This window comes from Stenella coeruleoalba (genome assembly GCF_951394435.1).
Source record: "Stenella coeruleoalba genome assembly, chromosome: 3".
NCBI classification, from domain to species: Eukaryota; Metazoa; Chordata; class Mammalia; order Artiodactyla; family Delphinidae; genus Stenella; species Stenella coeruleoalba.
This window is the reverse complement of record NC_137148.1, coordinates 156,504,008-156,518,016: the sequence shown is the minus strand read 5'-3', so window position 1 is coordinate 156,518,016 and position 14,009 is coordinate 156,504,008.

Here is a 14,009-nt window from a genome sequence, read left to right as displayed (position 1 = left end):
GGGTAGGGCCCTGGCTTTTTATCTGCTCTGGAGAAGAAATCCAGCAAAGAGACGGAAAGTAGCAAAACAAGTAAAGTGTTTATTAAGACAAAAATTACATGTGGATAGACACACAGGCGGGCTCAGAGAAAGAGTCGTACGCTCTTGGGGTAGTTTAAGTCACTTACATGGGGGCAGTTCTTCCGGGTTTCCTCTGGCCAATCTTGCTTTGTCTGGCTCTGAGTCCATATTTGGTCTGGCTCAGGGTCCTCCCCTGTGTGTGCACACATCTTTTAGCTAAGATGGATTCCAGTGCAAGGGTCTCTGAGAAGTTGACAGGGCATATTATGGTCTGGTGCCCCCTCCCTTCTCTGACCCCTGAGGAACCGTTCTGCACATGTGTAGTCGGGGAGGTCTCCTTGACCTCAAGAATGAGAAATATGTGGTCTCCTTATCTTTTTTCCCCGGCATCTGTCCACAGGGGACAGATTCCAGCTGCTCAGCCTGGGGTCCATCTATCTCCTTCCTCAGGATGAAGAGAGATGTGGCTGGAGCTGGCATTGCCTCCAGCTGGGAGAAGGTAGAGTGGTGGCTTCCTGCACTGATGCCTATGGGCACTTCACTCCCCCTCCCTTTGGGGGTTACTTTCTCTACTCTACTGGATAAAGGCATGCTGAGGACCAGGAGCCATTCCTGCTCTGCGAAATGGGGCAAGTGGGCTGTTTTCAGGAGTAAAAGGGCCAGTGTATGTGGGTGTTGGCTCAGTCACCAGCCCAGGGTGGGGCTGGCCTCCCGGGTGCCAGGAGAGGGAGGGCTGGAGGCAGAGGAGCTGCCAGGTGATGGGGGCTGGGCCAAGCACCTCCTCTCCCTGACCACAGGACGCTTACACCTTCATACCTGTACTAATTGCAGGCTTTTCCCAGTGCTCTGTGGAACCAGGAGGGGTGCAAGCAAGAAAGGGATTCGTCTAACTCAGGCTCTGGGCAAGCACTTGGGGGAGTGCCCTTGCCATTTCCCTGCTTGGGCACTATTCCTAAGAGTCCTGGTTCCCAGCATTGGCTGTAAGGCCTCGGTTGGGGGTTGGGGGGGCTAGTGGGAGAGGCCTCTTGGGTGGGTTCAGACCGGGAGATGCTGGGGATTTATCTTCCTCATCCAGCCCAGGCCGGCAGGATGGAAGCCTGGGAGTGTGGTAGGTTCTGGGCATTCACCTCTGCAGAGGTATTTATGCCAGGAGCATGTGAGGCAGGGCCAGTGGCTGAGAGGGCTTGACTCTGGGGCCTGATTAAATGAGTGGCCTCAGTTTTTCTGCAGACCAGATTCCAACACTGACAGTGGTACTGCTCTCTACTTGCTAATGGACTTTGTTAACAGACTGGGCTGTCTGAGCTTTCTGGAGTAAACTGTCTTGTTTTGTGTTCTTATGTTTTCACGGACATCTTTTATTTGTGGCAGGGATAATGGTTTTTCATTTGGACTATGATACAAAGGGTTTAAATTTTTTTCTAAATGCATATTTAAGTTTAAAAGTAAATTGATTTAAGAAAAATTATTAAACAGTAAAAGTTAAAGAGGTGGTCTGTCAGTGCTGTAAATTTGGGAAGTTCATCTGCGTCCCCTCCCCCTCCACACTCTGGCTTTGGGGAGGAGCAGGAAAGGGGAGGCCTGGGAAGGGGACAGAATTCTGCCCTGACATCTGGTGAATATAGGGCCTCTGTCAGAAATGGGACTGTCCAGGGCCAGGGTGAGGGAGAAGGGTGGTGATTGACTTTGGAAAGTGTGAGGTCTGGAGTGATGAAGAGTGGGAGATGGGGCAAGGGTAAGTAAGCTGGTGGGGGCCACGCACCAAAACTGATGGCTGGAGTTGGGCAACTATAGGGGTGCAGGCAGTGGAGACTCAGGGTAGTCTTTCCAGATCCCACCACCCTGCCAACTTCCAGGCTGCCTTTCTGTACCTTCTCCCCAGTGCCCCTTCGGAATTCCAGGAGAGAGTCCTCCGTGCCACACATCCACTCAGAGACACACACCCACCACTTGGCTGAGAATGGGTCAGCACCATGCCTGACTGATCTGCCAGGGTTGTATGCTGAGGGAGGGAAGGGACATCCCAAATGAAAGCCGATGCTACCACCAGAAGGGGCTAAAGGTGAGGCAGTCATGGAAAGAGAGAAGCCTAAGGGGGTGACGTCACCCTGGGCCTGCGGAAGTGACATCACAGTGAGGGAAGGCCTACTGTCCCTTGATTCATTAATTCTGGCATGCATGCATGCATTCATTCTGTCCACTGCTGGGAGGGGTGGGTGCACCTATAGGCCCTGCTGACCCAGAACTGGCAGGCCTTTAGCTTGCCCCTCACTGTAGCCTCTGGACTCCCAACTTTTCCCTTTGAAACTGGGGTTGCCTGGCTCTGGGCCAGTTTTCCACTGCTCTTTGTGCCCCTGCAGTTATGAATTCCTTGGGGCCTGCCTGCAACCCAGACTCCCTCTGGGCACTTCCAAGCAGGTGAGTTCTGCCTCTTACCCTGCTAATGGTTCAGCTGCTTGTGCCTGGCCCCCAGCTAGGAAGGATGGAGCCCAGTGGGCACAGAAAAGTTCTGCTTTCTCGCCAGACCTCAGGCTGTGGGCCCTTCCTCCTCTGTTCTTGCTTCCCACGGAGTGAAAATGCCCTTTTGTGTTGGGATTACATGCCAGCTCTCAGCTCATTTTGCCTTCCTCTAGAGTTGCTGGGATAGCACTTGGAGGTGGCCAGTCCTTCCATCCATCTTCACGGAGCTTCTTAACCTGTGGCCCAAGGATCCAGAATTGGTGCCATCCAAGAGCTGAGAAAAAAAATCATTTTTCACTAACCTCTAACTGAAATTTAGAGGTTATGGAATTTCCTTCAATTATGGATGGAGGCAGCAAAGTCCATCAGAATTAGCAGTGTTTGCGACTGTCAAACAGAAATCACAGGTATTTTCATACTCACTACAGGTGTTGCAGACACTTCAAAATAGCAGTTATATACTCACTACTGCCTCATGTTTCTGGTATTTATTAATCCAGAGGCATTACTTATAATGTCTGTTCTATAATTTAATGAGTAAAGAGTCACAGGTATTTCTATATCACAAATTTGTATGTTTTTATATTTTGATATTTGTGTTTCAATGTTAGTAGTCTTTTTGTAATGCAACATACTTTATTTATGCATTTCAAAACATGGTTCTAAGCAGGAGTCCTTCTCCAGATGCTGATGGGTGTCTCTGGCACAGTGAGAGTTTGGCAGCCCTAAAGGCTCACCTCATTCCTCCACTGGTCTTTCCTTAGAGACCTTGTTACCAACCAGGTTTCCTGGACCCCTTAATCAACAGAAATTGGTAAGAGGCCAGGCAAGAAATTCAGGCAAGGCTTTATTGGGACTCAGTGTTGCAGCAGGAGGGAACAAAAACAAGTAACAAGTTCCCTTGCTCGCTCTTTGAGGTAGGGGTGAGCTGGTTCCTTGTATGGGCTGAGGGTGGGGGGGGTCTCTTTTTTTTTAAAATATACATTATTTATTTATTTTTGGCTGTGTTGGGTCTTCACTGCTGCGCGCGGGCTCCCTCCAGTTGTGGCGAGCGGGGGCCACTCTTGGTTGCAGCACGCGGGCTTCTCATTGCAGTGGCCTCTCCCGTGTGCAGCACAGGCTCTAGGTGCACGGGCCTCAGCAGCTGTGGCTCACGGGCTCCAGAGTGCAGGCTTAGCAGCCGTGGTGCACAGGCTCAGCTGCTCCACGGCATGTGGGATCCTCCCGGACCAGGGCTCGAACCCGTGTCCCCTGCATTGGCAGGTGGATTCCCAACCACTGCACCACCAGGGAAGTCCGGGGTGTCTTAGGTGGTCTGCCCACCCGCTTGGTGGTGCTGTGTGCAGGGTGCATGTGCAGCACCCTGCTTTTGCTCCTGGTTCCTCAAAAGTGGCAGTTGGGTTCTTGTTATTAGTTATTCATAATTTGCCCCAGCTGTCCATGCACACGCAGTTATTTATAGTCCCTTATACTTTCTTTGTATTTTGTTGCTTGAGGGGGTTTGTCCAGGTGCAAACACTGCAGCAAAGGGTCCCAGGTCCAAAGTTTTAGGTCCCAGCCTGTCTCATTCCCCCCTGAGGGATTCTACCCCCCTTATTCATAAGGGTTAAAGTGATCTTGGGGTGACAGCAGTGTGTGGTGGCTTGAAGTGAGATCTTAGTTCCCTACCGGAGACTCAAACCTGGGCCACCTGGGTGAAAACCAGGAATCCTAACTGCAAGACCACCAGGGACTAGTGGCTAGAAGCAGAGCCCTGGCTCTTGTCTTCTTTGAAAAACTTATTTTACAAAGTGACTGAGGTTGTAAAATAGGCACGGAGTTCATCAGAAGCACAGTATGTGTGGGAGAGCACACAAAGAAGCAGTTTATTTAGGACAGAAGCAAAGTGGAGCTACACACTCAGAGAAGAGTGTGGGTGTCCTTGCTAATGAGGAGTGCACTTAAAGGGGTGGCTTAATCATTTATGTAGGGGCAGTCTTCTTTGTTCCCTTTGGCCAATCACCTTGCTTGCTGCCCATATCTGAACTGACTCAAGGCTCTCCCCGATGTGCACACGCATCTTTTAGCCAAGATGGATTCCAGTGGGAGGGTCTCTGGGAGGTCGATGAGACATATTATGGGCTAGTGCCCCCTCTCTTTTTGACCCCTGAGGAAACTTTTCTGCGCATGTGCAGTTGGGGAGCATTCTAGGCCTCAAGAATGAAAGATGTGGTCATCTTATTTTTCTACTCCAGCAGAGCTTAGTTCCTCTCTGCTCCTGCTGTTAACTTTTTCTTGATATATCAGGGGGAGCACTAATTGCTCAGCCTGACAAGCTCCAACTGCTCAGCCTGGGGCCCATCTACCTCCTATGTTAAAGGAGCCAAAGGTCTCTTCTTCTGAAATTTCTTCCTGCTGGACAGGGGGCACAGACCCTACCCTAACCTAGAGGTGTAGAAGTCCCTCGCTGACTGTTTCAAGGACCTGTAGGATTTAGGCTGCCCTCTGCTGGAATAGGTTGAATTCCTTGAGCCATCATGAGCCTTACTTGAAATTGTTGGAGCCTAGAAGACACAAACTTAACCACAAGATTAAACAAACAAGGGCCAAAAAAGAGAACAACAATAGCCACTAAAGGGCCTAGGAAGGGAAGGGACCAGATTAACTTTGGGAGGGCTTCCTTAACTGTTGACCAGACAGTAGAGGCAATATCGCCCCTGCCAAAACTGTGAAGCCATTCTGCTTGGGTGTATATTTCCTTAATATTAACTTCTACCTGTCGTGTTGCATTGATCCAGGTGCAGCAGAAGTATTAGTTATTGTACAAACTCCACCTTGTTCTGCCAGAAGATAGTCAAGAGTTAGATGACTGTCAAGAACTACATTAGCCAAAGAAAGAAGAGAGGTTTTATGTCCTGTTAAGGCTTGACCTGTCTGTTCCATCATATAACCAAGCTGTCTGGTGAGATTACTTGGTGTTGTTTCATGATAGGTAAAGCCTCCCCATAGAGCTGCCAGTCCTATGGCCAGCCCTGCCCCTGCTAAGATCATTCCTAGTGCTCTCTGGGTCCAGTGGTGAGCTGGAGTGGTCCTGTTATAGATTTAAAAAATCCCTCATATTCCTATAGTCCCTAGAGTGTACTCTCCTAGGAAGTGGACATTATCAATGCATTTATAGGCCATAGCTTGGTTGGAAAAAGGACAGGGCCTGGCCATAATGCCATAACACATATTGGTTTGGGTGTCTGCAGAGGAAAACAAACCCTTCAGGGATGCAGACCTGGATGTCTGTCTCACAGTTGTTAAAAGCGGACAGTCCTTGAAGGACATAACTGTTGTTAGTACTTGAATAATTAGGGGACAGCAGACCATTATGTTGATAATTAAGCGTATAAAGCTCTATGATATTTTTAACAAGATGGTCATGCGTGATCCTGCTGGTCCCGTCAGAGGGTTGCACTCGACAGCAAAGAATCCCACAGCTGGGTTGAATTGGATTGACCAGGTGGATACGACATTTCCTTTCCACCACTCACATTCCCCTTCTGTGTTGTTTAGGGGTATGGGGCCATAATTTGAAACAGGGCACCAGTGAGTAAGGTTGTAGATACAATTTATCTCTATAGAAGAGGCAGGATACCTGGTGTAACTATATCTTGGGGGGTTCTTGGGACATGTGAAACAAATGCCATTTGTGCAATTTAACATAGCATGCCCCACCCCTCACGTCCAGTTGTATGGAGGAGTCAGGTTAAAGCATTGGAATAGCCCCCTGGAAGGTGCAAGTGTGACCAGCAGAGGTTGTGGGGGTGGTAATTGTCCCTGATTTAGATGGTTAATTACCATTGGAACCAGCAGGTTCAGGGGAAATGCAAGAGGAGGGCCAGTAGCCAGCTGGGGGTGTTGATGGCACATCCAGCATTCTTTGAAATGCTCTCCTTAGGATATGATTCTGGAAATGTTGGTAAGTGAGTTTTCTTGCCATTATCCCCTAGTTACAGGGACTGGTAAGGTAGACAGAGTCAATAGGAGGGGCATTTCTGTAGTGGACTGTTTCCCTTAAACCCAGGGCAGACAAAGGAGCTGCTTCCCTGGTGGGGGTAGCTGAGCAAAGTGGTAGAAGGCAAGCCAGAGTTACAATAGCAAGGATGGCACATAGGAGTCCAAACCGCCACATCATTTTACTTATCTGTCGATGGTGCCTGTCTTCTGAATAGGTATCTCAGATTTTCCACTGCTCACAGGTGTAGTGTCCTTCTGTTGTGACCTTTGGGGTTTCTGGAGGTAAGCTTTAGTCTGGACAAATGTACCCAACTAGCTATCCCTTGAAGTCTGACAGCAGTGGGCATGGCTAAAATTACTTTATAGAGGCCCTTCCATTTTAGCCATAGTTGGTCTTCGGGGACGCTTCTTTCCAGGTTTTAAGAAGAACTTGGTCCCCGGGGTTTACTTTTGAAGGAACTGCCCCTTCCACTGTATTTTTAGTGGGAGCTGGCAGTGCCTGTTGGCATAGTCCTCGACTGCTTTCTGAACTTGTCCTAGATTAATAATATATCTCGGGACTTCCCTGGTGGCACAGTGGTTAAGAATCCACCTGCCAGTGCAGGGGACACGGGTTCGAGCCCTGGTCCGGGAAGATCCCACATGCCGCAGAGCAGCTAAGCCTGTGTACCGTAACTACTGAGCCTGCGCTCTAGAGCCCGTGAGCCTTAACTACTGAGCCCACGTGCTGCAACTACTGAAGCCCATGCACCTAGAGCCCGTGCTCTGCAACAAGAGGAGCCACCGCAATGAGAAGCCCACGCACCGCAACGAAGAGTAGCCCCCACTCGCCACAACTAGAGAAAGCCCACGTGCAGCAACGAAGACCCAACGCAGCCAAAAATAAATAAAATAAATAAATATATTAAAATATATATATATCTCAGGGTCTGGTTCACTTTCTTATCTAGCAGAATGTCAGTAGTAAGAAAAGGCCTCCTATAGGTCATTTCAAATGGGCTAAGACTCACACTACTCCTGGGGGCTACATGGACCCTGAGGAGTGCAATCGGAAGCAAGTTGGTCCAGGGTGCATGAGTCTCTTGGCAGAGTTTTGCTAAGGTTTCTTTAAAGTATGGTTCATTTTCTCTACTTTCCCTGAAGATTGGGGGTCCCAAGAAGTGTGTAGTTTATAGTCTATCCCTAGGGCTGTTGTGAGCCCCTGTGTGATTTTGGGTATAAAAGAGGGCCCATTATCACTCTACAGGGACTTTGGAAGTCCAAACTAAAGGATTCTTTCTCTTTTTTTAATTAGTTTTTTCTAGAGATTAAGACTTTAGGGCTTCCCTGGTGGCACAGTGGTTAAGAATCCGCCTGCCAATGCAGGGGATACAGTTTGAGCCCTGGTCTGGGAAGATCCCACATGCCATGGAGCAACTAAGCCTGTGTACCACAACTACTGAGCCTGCACGCTACAACTACTGAAGCCTGCGTGCCTAGAGCCTGTGCTCTGCAACAAGAAGCCACCGCAATGAGAAGCCCACGCACTGCAACCGAGAGTAGCCCCTGCTCGCTGCAACTAGAGAGAGCCCACGCAGCAACAAAGACCCAATGCAGCCAAAAATAAATAAATTTATTAAAAAAAATTACAATAGCCAGGACATGGAAGCAATGTAAATGTCCATCAACAGATGGACACAGATAAAGAAGATGTGGTACACATATACAATGGAATATTAGCCATAAAAAGGAATGAAATTGGGTCATTTGTAGAGACGTGGATGGATCTAGAGACTGTCATACAGAGTGAAGTAAGTCAGAAAGAAAAAGAAATATCGTATATTAACACATATGTGGAATCTAGAAAAATGGTACAGATGAACCTATTTGCAAAGCAAAAATAGAGACACAGATGTAGAGAACAATTGTATGAACACCAAGGGGTGAAAGGGAGGGTGGGATGAATTGGGAGATTGGGATTGACATATGTACACTACTATATATAAAATAGATAACTAACGAGAACCTGCTGTATAGCACAGGGAACTCTACTCAATGCTTTGTGGTGACCTAAATGGGAAGGAAATCCAAAAATGAGGGGATATATGTATACATATAGCTGATTCACTTCGCTGTACGGCAGAAACTAACACAACATTGTAAAGCAACTATAACCCAATTTAAAAAATAATAGTTCAATTAAACCTTACAATTATGTAGCATGACAACAAAGAACTATCTGGGAAGTAGTCTTAGTAAATACAGACCTCAAAACAGAATCGGAATTTGATGTCCACTGAAACACAATATTTTTCTCTCTAAAATTACCCTTGTTTTTCCCAAATACAGCCAAATTACAATTTATTTGATTGCAAATTAAGTCTGATTTCAATAAACTTGATTACTTATGTAAGTGTAATTGATCATATAGGTTATTTTAAATTAATTGTGCTGGAACTTTTCACAAGGAATCTCAGACTAAACCTTTAAAAGGCCGCTTAGTGCCAGGAAAGCAATGCCAAGCACTTATCACAGATTTTGCCTTACAGATTTGGATGAATTCCTCCCTTTTTGAGGTCTCCCCAAAATACTTTGAGATTCTTGCACCTGTTAGGAGCTGGCCTTTCTTATTTACCTGATAAAGCTGCTGGGAACCTCTGAGTTTCCCATTTCTGGAGGGATCAGGTAGAGGGAAAGATAAATGTTTCAATTCTACTTTGGGGTGTAAATTACCAAACTGCTGTAAATTATAATTAGCTTGAGGGGAAGCATTTCCTTATATCTGGAAAACACAGAATAAAAGCCAGTAATATCTTAGACAAAACTGAAAAATTGTAACCATATTCATCAGTTCACTCAAACCCATTTAGCAGTTTTATAAGGCCATCACATTTACCCAATTTAGTGGTATGATATGAAAGTTATGAGAAACCTGAACTTGTCAAAAAGCTCTTTCTGTGAATCTTCTTGAAGATGAAGCATTTTTGCAAACCATCGGCTTAACTGTCTATGAATGGCAAAAGACTTAAAATTAAGGCACAGGTGAACACCTGATCACAATGCAATTGACAAAGAAACTTGGTCATAACAACTAGAATTATGACTGATAACACTTTATCAGAACATACCAGATTTTTAGGAAGTCCATCTTTGGGATGCTCCAGGGGCCCTTGAAGCAACCCAAAGTTAGCTGGAGGTCAAAAGAACTTTAATTAGAATTTGCTATTTGGAAAGTCTGTCAAAAATATCAAAAAGTTTTAAAACACTTGGTCAGATAGGATCACAGGTCACTTTAATACTCATTTAACCAAAGTGACAATAAAAGATTTCAAAGGGCAAACAGGGAACAAATTATTTAAAGGCAAAGAAATTCTCACAGTCTGTTATCAAAAGCAGGGTTCCAAGAAAACTTTGTTCTCTTAAGAGAGAGGGAAACCAAATCCTGTACCAGTCTACTCTTAAAATCCATTTACCTAATTAAATTGAATCCAATCTTAGAAAATCCTGACCACATACAAAATTCTTTTCCCAATGTTCCTTTTCCAGCAAACCTTTTCCAACTTTATGTATCATATATTATTCTGTCCCTCATTTTCTTTTTCATTTAGAAACAACCAGCTCTAGGACAAAATCACTTTTTTTTTCCTTTTAACAAAATGCATTTCCATTCCTCATACCTTCATTTACTGAAAACATGTTTCCCATTTTCCTTGCATACTGAAATGTTTTCCTTATAATTCTTAACCTTAAAGTCTTTCTTTTTTATTTAAATTTATTTAATTTCTTTATTTTTGGCTGCGTTGGGTCTTTGTTGTTGTGCGCGCAGGCTTTCTCTAGTTGTGGTGAGCGGGGGCTACTCTTCGTTGTGGTGCACAGGCTTCTCATTGCGGTGGCTTCTCGTTGCGGAGCACGGGCTCTAGGCACATGGGCTTCAGTAGTTGTGGCACGTGGGCTCAGTAGTTGTGGCTTGCATGCTCTAGAGCACAGGCTCAGTAGTTGCAGCACACAAGCTTAGTTGCTCCACGGTATGTGGGATCTTCCCAGACCAGGGCTCAAACTGTGTCCCCCTGCATTGGCAGGCAGATTCTTAACCACTGTGCCACCAGGGAAGCCCTAAAGTCTTAATCTCTAGAAAAAACTAAGAAGCAAGTAATTGTAAACTGTTTGTCATACCAGCATTTTCTCATTGGAATATCCCGTAACCTCTAGAAACATGCATCTTCAAAGCACTATTTCTTTCCTCAGTGTGGTACAAGACATGTGTCTAATAAACCCAAACATTTAATTTCCCTCTTGGAAGAGAAAAGTAGGTAAATTTAGACCTGTATAGCAATTAATGTTCCAATATTTTATCTTATTTGAAATGGCCTGGATATTCAATGAATTCCTATCATTTAACTTAATTTAGTTTCAAGTTATCAAAATTTGGAGAAACTATTTTAGATGCACATTTCCAAAATATAATTATTTCTATGGAGTTTACCAAAAAGCTCTTATCTCAGTTACATTTACTTAAAAGTTTAATCATATCCGGTTATCTTCCTTGTTGACAAATTTTATAACAGAAACAATATGTACTTATTGACTTTCAGTAACCCTAGGTACAATAAAATATTATACTTAATGTTGATGACTCTAAAGACAGGTCTATATTAATTAAACCTACAAGTTTAAGCTAACTTTAATCCAGATAATAATTCAATACTGAGTATTTCCCAGATCACACGAACCTGAACCTGAAATGTATTCTGGTGAGTTTCTTTTATATTTCTGAGAATTTATATAAGTGCTTATTTCCTTTAAGCCAATTAAATATAGCTCATTTACAGGTTGATTTTTACATAAAGACAGCACCAGAGACCACAGTTTTCCTGCTTGAGTTTAAAAAGGCCTCCTTTTTTTTTTCCTCCTCAGTCTTGGGGACTACAGATGGATCAGATAGTTCCTGAGAGCTCAGGCAGAACAGTTACATTTTAAAAGCAGGGGAGAGAAATGCAAGCTCCCTTCTCCCCCTCTCCCTTCTTTAAAGTCCTACTAAGTAATCCAAGGCTGGAGTCTCAGGCAACGTGAGCTGTGTTTGTATTTCAAGGCTTAAGTGCTCGACCCATGCCCACAATGAGGCAGAGACTTGCAGGAGTGGTTGCACAGACAAAACTACATAAGACAAAGATCCTTTTACATTCACTGACTGAGACTCAACATGTACCAATGACAGAAACTTAAAGACACAAACAAGAAACAAAGACATGGTGTTATGGTGAGGTGGCCTCTGGAGGACTTTGTCCAGCCCAACTCCTCTCTCAACTGGCCCTTCTGCCAGCCAGAGTTAGGAACACAAAACAGAAAAGTATGGGGGGGGTCATGAAAAAGGTGAGCCAACAGGGAGTCTCCAAGATGGAAGGGATGGGAGTATAGGTATGAGGACCAAGGGAGAGGTAAAGGGAGGAGGGACAGAAAAGACTGAAAAAAAGAGAGGGATTGCCATTTCAACCTGCCCCCTGTGGGTGTCTGTTCAGGCACCAGACTGTGCTTCCAGAAAGGACCAGTGAAGGAGGGAGCACGCTGTCCATTGCCCACCAGGGTGATCAAGCCTGGAAACCAGTCAGTTGTAAGTCGTCTGTGGGACTCCAACCCACAGGTGAGACTCTCACCCACACATACACCAGTATATAGAAATCTGCTGCTTCAGCCTGTTTCCCCCCAACAGGACTTCTCTTGGCAGCAGGAAAATAAAGGTGAGCATATTGCGACGATAAGACTTCTAGCCACTACAGGATATGATTTGAACGTCTATCACTCTCATAAATCTCCCATTCAGGGAGAGCCTGCTGGACCAAGATCTGCATGGTGTGAGGGGAGCCTCTCCCACCTCTGTCACCAGTCAAGGTGAACCATTGCCAGCCAGAGGGAGCAGGTCTCACGAGCTGAGAGGAGTGATGCTGTAGCTGTGCAACATCCACTCTCAGAAGGATAGGCCAGAAGTAGGAGAGGACAGAGAGAGGAGAAGACGGAGAGAGAAGTAGATATCAGGAGAGGAAAGGGACAAAGGGGAGGGGGAAAGCAGTGAGGGTAAAAGGACAAAGGGGAGGGGCAAAACGTTGCTTGAGTGAGGGTCCTGAGGTCCTTAGGGTCCAGGAAGGGAGACTTACCAGGTGTGGTGACAGCTGCATTCAGTGGTCCTGGAGGTGCCCACATCCTCTCCCAGGAGGGAGACAATGTCCCTTTGTGGAGTCTCCACAAAGTCTGTTATTGACCAGGGTTCTTAGACTCCTTAATTAATAGAAACTGATAAGAGGCCAGACAAGAAATCCAGGCAAGGATTTACTGGGACCTGTGTTGCAGCAGGAGGGACTGAAAACAAGTTAACAGTTTCTGTTGCTTGCTTCTGAGGCTGGGGCAAGCTGGTTCCTTATATGGGGTGAGGGTAGGAGGGGGTCCAGGGGTCAGGCCTGAGGGGTGGCTTAGGTGGTCTGCCACCCCCTGGGTGGTGCTGTGTGCAGGGGTCATGTGTGGTACCCTGCTTTTGCTCCTGGCTCCTCAGAAGTGGCAGCTGGGTTTTTGTATCTTGTTATTCATAACTTGCCCCAACTTGCATGCACAGGCAGTTATTTTTAGTCCCTTACAGTTTCTTTGTATTTTGTTGCTGGAGGAGATGTCTGTCCAGATACAGGCACTGCAGCAAAGGATCCCAGGTTTCAGGTCCCAGCCTGTCTCAACGGTATTTCCTTATTCATTCATAACAAATGTTCTGAGCGTCCACCTGTGCCAGATCATGCTTGAGTCACTGGTGACATAGAAGCACTGTGCACGGACATCGACCTAGTCCCTACCCTGCCAGAGTCCCATCTGCAGCCACTGTGCCCAGTGCTGGGAAGGTAAGGTCCATGGGGCTCAGAAAGCTTATAATGTGGGGAATTACCACACAAGGACAGAGGGCCTCCCTGGGAAAGTGAGGTTAGCTGTATGACCCAGGGGAGAAAAGGAGTTGCCTCAGTACAGGATTGATTAGCATAAGCAGTCAGTGCCAGCCTGGGTAGAGCTCAGTGAGAGAGGAGGTCTGGAACCAGCAGGGGCAGAGCAGAGCACTAGCATCTAGCACACCTCGTCAGGGATTTGGGTTTTTACCCTTGGAACTGTGGGATCCATCCAAAGCAGGGAGAGGAGTGGGGGCTGTGGTGGGAGCGAGTCATATTTGCATTCTGAAATGATTGCTTTGGCAGGCATGGAGAAGGAACTGGAGAAAGTAAGAGGAAGCAGGACGACCAGCCAGAGCTGTGGTAGAGAAGAAGGGGGTCCAGGATGTGCCACTGTGACATAAAAATTATTTTGAGCTGAAGGCATTCGAGAATAGTTTTTGTTTTTGTTTTTTTTTCTCCTGGAACTCCCTTATCTGCCTAAAAGCAGAGCCTCCCCAAAGAATTCCAGTGTCCTAAATCCCCTCCCTGGGAGCAACTAGGTAGGGAAAGATTTGTAATAGGGAAGAACAAATCTGACTCTATATTAGATGTTTCTTTTACTTTAACGTTTGA